Source organism: Rhagoletis zephyria, unplaced genomic scaffold, assembly GCF_001687245.7.
Source record: "Rhagoletis zephyria isolate East Lansing unplaced genomic scaffold, Rhagoletis_zephyria_1.1 Rzeph_scaffold_02238, whole genome shotgun sequence".
Lineage (NCBI taxonomy): Eukaryota > Metazoa > Arthropoda > Insecta > Diptera > Tephritidae > Rhagoletis > Rhagoletis zephyria.
This window is the reverse complement of record NW_016159322.1, coordinates 28,365-33,681: the sequence shown is the minus strand read 5'-3', so window position 1 is coordinate 33,681 and position 5,317 is coordinate 28,365. Positions and strand designations below refer to the sequence as shown.

Below are 5,317 nucleotides of genomic sequence, written 5' to 3'. Positions count from 1 at the left end.
ACTGTGAAAGGAACAGTTACGATGCGTTAATGGGTGCAGTGGAAAGACGTTATGGTAGCGAGCACCGGAGACAGATTTACCAGATGGAACTGGAGAATCGCTGCCAGAAATCCAATGAGACTTTACAGGAATTCGGCTCTGAGGTTGAAAGGTTGGCTCATTTGGCAATAGGAGATGCATCTGGTGAGCACCTCGAAAGAGTAAAAATCCAGAGGTTCATCAACGGAATGCGGGACGTGTATACCAAGCGAGAGACGTACGCGAATCCCAAGCCAACATTTACTGAAACTGTCTCGTATGCTCAGACGCGTGAAACGGCGGCGCTCCTAAGTAGACCAGCCTACAAAGCACATCGCGTGGAAGTGGAAACACCGGACGAGACAAATGAAATGCTGAAGAAGATTATCCAACTGCTGGGCGAGAAAAAGCATGGCTCTGGCAAATGTTTTAAATGTGGAAAGCCAGGCCACTTCGCCCGCGATTGCAGCGCAAGCTCCAGTGCGCTCAACAATTCAGCAGGACGCAAACGCAGGACTGAAGGAGACGAATCCAACTCCAGTCAGTCGTTAAACTAAAACGAGCCAGCAGCAAGGGGCGTGCGCTGGCTCCCGCAATTGAATGCCCCATAATCTCCGTCTCGCGAATTGGCAGAAAGGCGAGCAACGTTACTGTTGGTGGATATGTGGACGGACATGAGCGAGTACTAACTGTGGATACGGGCGCATCACATTCCATCATTCGATCTGATTTGGTCACTAAAGAGGTAAGGCCATTACCTGGAGCAAGGTTGAGGACAGCAACTGGTGAGGACACCCAAGTTGTAGGAGAGGTAACATGCAAAGTCGCAATAGGGAATGTGACGGTGTTACACAAGTTCATTATCGCGGCGATTATGGATGAGGTCATCATTGGATTAGACTTTTTATTTGGTCAAGGTATGAAGATCGACATGAAGAACAGGATCATGACGTACGACAACATGGAAGTGCCCCTTAGGTTTGGGTATGATGGTCCGTACAGCAGCAAGCGAGTGATCCTAGAGGAAAGCGAGCAGATTCCACCGAAGTCAGAAGCAGTTGTGTGGGCAAAGATTGATGGAGATTGTGGGACAAACAAATTGTGGGTTGTTGAAGCAACACAAAATTCTACACCGGACGTACTTATTGGTAAAACCCTGGCTAAGACGCAAAAGGATGGACGCATCCCAGTTCGAGTGCTCAATGAGTTCAAATCACCAGTCAAACTCCGAAGAGGAACTGTACTGGGGCAATGTCGAGAGGTAGAGGCAATCTTCAACTGCGAAAAATTACCTGAAAGCGATTCCATTGGCGAGAATGACATTGCGGAAGACATTAATGCATGGACGGAAGGGTTGGAAGAAAAATGCCAGCACAAGGCTAAGGAATTTCTCCGAAGATACTGCAACATATTCGACAAGGATGGCGGCAAACCAGGCAGGACTAACGTTGTGAAACATCGCATTGATACTGGCGATGCAAGGCCAATCCGTCAAGCTCCTCGGAGTGTTCCACTTGCCAAACGTGAAACTGTTAGCCAAATAATAAAAGAAATGAGCGAGAGTGGTGTGATTGAACCATCAGCGAGTCCATGGAGTTCGCCGGTAGTACTTGTGAAGAAGAAGGATGGTCAAATGCGGTTCTGCGTAGACTACCGGAAACTAAACGATGTGACGAAAAAGGACAGCTATCCTCTTCCCAGGATCGATGACACTCTGGACTCGTTGACTGGCAAGTGGAGGTACGTGACGAGGATAAGGAGAAGACAGCTTTCAGCGTTGGAGACGGTCTGTGGCAATTCACGGTGATGCCCTTTGGATTATGCAACGCTCCTGCCACTTTTGAAGGACTTATGGACCATGTGCTCAAAGGACTGCATTGGAAAACATGTTTGGTGTATCTAGACGACATTATCGTATTGGGTAAAAGCTTTGAGGAACACCTGAACAATTTGGAAGAAGTTTTCCAGAGGATAGCTGGCGCTGGTCTGAAGCTAAGTCCTAAAAAGTGCTCACTGTTCAGGAAGGAGGTGAACTACTTAGGGCACAAGGTGACAACGGAGGGCATCTGTGCTGCGAAGGAAAAGATTGAAGCAGTAAAGGATTGGCCAAGACCTAGGAACATTTCCACAAACATTTCCACAAGTACCTCTATGGGCAACGTTTCCGAGTTCGAACGGACCATGCAGCGCTGAAGTGGCTACTACAGTTTAAGAATACAGAAGGACAGCTAGCTCGGTGGATTGAGAGACTGCAAAGTTATGACTTCGCTATTGAGCACCGCAAGGGAAGTGTCCACGGTAATGCTGATGCCATGTCCCGCCGACCATGTAGCCTGGAATGTAAACACTGCTCAAAAGCTGAGGGAAAAGAGGACATTATAGACGTCCGTCTAACGACAATAACACCAGCGGAAGAGTGGAAGGAAGAACAGCTACGAAAGTGTCAGCAGGAAGATCCAGATCTGGAGCTTTTGATGCATGGACTGGAGGTGGACAGGAGGCCAACTAAGGAGCAAATGGCAGCGGAAAGCCCCATCGCAAAGGCGTACTGGGCACAATGGAACAGCTTAAAATTAATATCTGGCTGTTTGCATAGGGTATGGGAAAGCGAAGATGGCCAGTGCTCCCGCAACCTGATAGTAGTTCCAAGGGTAAGAATTCCGGATGTACTCAAGGAATTCCACAATGGTCCTAGTGGAGGGCACCTGGGAATCACGAAGACCCTGGAGAAGGTTAAGCAGAGGTTCTATTGGGTTGGTTGTCGGCAATCGGTCGCAGAGTGGATTGCTAACTGCGCGGAGTGTATTGCAGCTAAAGGGCCGAAATCCAGAAGTCATGGCCAGATGAAGCAATATAACTCAGGTGCACCTTTCGAGCGGATTGCCATGGATGTAGCCGGTCCATTTCCTATGAGCGCACAGGGAAACAAATACGTCCTTGTGGTTATGGACTACTTTAGCAAATGGCCGGAGGTATACCCGATTCCAAACCAGGAAGCTAAAACAGTAGCGGAGGTATTCACCTACAATTGGGTTGCGAGATACGGTGTACCTATAGAGCTGCACTCTGACCTCGGAAGAAATTTTGAGTCGGCAGTGTTCCAAGAGATGTGCCAGATACTGGGTATCCGGAAAACTCGAACGACGGCTCTTCATCCCCAATCAGACGGCATGGTGGAACGGTTCAACCGAACCCTGGAAGAGCATTTGCGGAAGGTCGTGGACAAGAATCAAAAAGATTGGGATGTCCGCATACCCTTGTTCCTGATGGGATACCGGTCAGCAGTGCATGAAACAACGGGTAAAACTCCTGCAAGGGTAATATTCGGCAGTGAGCTCCGTTTGCCTAGTGATCTGAAGTTTGGGGTGACTGGTGATGCTAGAAGGATTGGAAAAGAGACGTCAAACATCCTGGAAGAGGAGCTGAGAGAGATACATGCTCTTGTGAGACAGCGCACACAAATTATGAGTGACAAGATGAAAGCCAGGTATGATAAGGCGATGAATTCCGAGGGTTTCCAGGAAGGAGATTTGGTGTTGCTGTACAATCCACAACGAAAGAAAGGTTTGTCCCCAAAACTACAATGTAGCTGGGAAGGTCCGTATATGGTCGTAAAACGGCTAAATGACGTAGTGTATCGGATCCAGACCGTTGGGAGACCAAGAAACAAGATGAAGGTGGTCCACTTGGAAAGGCTTGCAGCGTTTGGAACCGCAAGTGTGTCTGATCGGGACGATCAGACTTAGGTGGAGGGCAGTGTGGCGAATACTGCGGCAACACAAAGCGAACAACGAGAAATAGGCAGAATGACGTAGAATGTTCCACAAAGAGAAACGTCAAGTTGGATGAACACTGCGAACAGCTAGGGAAAGAGAATGAGCGATAAACTTCAGAATGTTCTAGAGTTGCCATAAGTGCCAGCGCAGGTATATAAGGGCGCCGCCACCGCGAAATGAGTTAGTTACAAGACAGCAAGCTAAAAGTAAAGTGAGCAAAGAAGTGAGTTGCGAATAAGCAAGATATAAGTTTAATTGTGTTACCAAGTTTAGTTAAGCGCTGTTATTGCTTTAACAAGTATTGTAAAGTGTTTTTACTGTATTAGCGAGTATTGTAAATTGTTTGTTGTACAATAAAGTTAATTGTACTACAATTTGGTCATCGATTGCATTTATTTAACAATCCAGCGATAGGAACCGAGAGATTTGGGAAATCCGGACGAGGTTTCAAGGATAATCGTAACAATACTAACCCGATGGCACTACAAAGGCTGTATACTGAATACATTCTTCTGCTACATTTATTTGGTGAAACCCATTTTCCAAATCTAACGTTGAAAAAAAAATATATCCCTCCATTCTCTCGATACAGTCATCAATGTGAGGCATCGGAAAACTGTTACGAACCATAACTTTATTCAAAGGCTTATAGTCCACACACATTCGCTTAGTGCCATTCCTTTTTGGGGAATGCATATGGAGAATTGCTATGCCTGATTACACCCTTTGCAAGCAATTCGTCAATAGTTCTGTCAACAATTTGCTTGTCAGCGTAAGAAATTCGTCTAGGTCGGAAACTTATAGGAATGTCGGAGGTCAACTTTATATACATTTAATTTAATATTTAATTATTTTCTGAATATCTTCACGATGGAAAAGGTTAAGTTTGGGGTTAATATCAAAAGAGTCTGAAGATGGTACACAAAAATTAATGTTCGTAATATCAGAAGCCATACGATCGATATTGTTATCAAATCTGCCGAAATTCTCCAATCCTACTGAAGCCACGAAATCACAGTCAACAATGCACGCACTCGGTATACATCCACACAATTCGCATTCAGAATAGTCAAAATTCTCATCACTAAAAGAACTGTACACACAATGCAAGGCTTGTTCCGAAATTCTTATTTCATCCCGCTCGGGTTTATATTTAATCTCTACCTTTGGTTTAGGTATTAAATTTTCTGCTGCAATCATTAAACGTATTCCAAACATACGCATGAAAATACGGCCCAACAAAACTGAATATGACATCAAATTGTCCGGAATAATATACATTTTTATTTCTTTAGTAACATTTTTAAACTGAACTTTAACCAAAATTACACCATACGTGCAAATTTTAAATCGTTCGAGCCCCTCATATCCGGAATATTTCATGTCACTTCGCATTAGTTGCCTTGGGACCGCTGAATGCTTCACCAAACTAATTGGACTATCTGAATCGAGAAGAGAAACCAAACTCTTACTTATGTGCACAGAACCATCAGTCAGAAAAGTAACACTCACCTTATTAAGCT

At 45.2% G+C, this 5,317-nt stretch overlaps 1 protein-coding gene across 1 annotated transcript in view; it reads right to left on the bottom strand.

Annotated features, from left to right (window-relative positions):
• Positions 1-5,021: 5,021 nt before the first annotated feature.
• Positions 5,022-5,317, bottom strand: part of LOC108366351 (uncharacterized) — a 2,833-nt gene continuing 2,537 nt past the window's right edge. The window contains exon 2 of the mRNA XM_017620727.1: positions 5,022-5,306. The gene's annotated coding sequence lies outside the window, so the exon portion shown is untranslated. The remainder of the gene's footprint in view (positions 5,307-5,317) is intronic.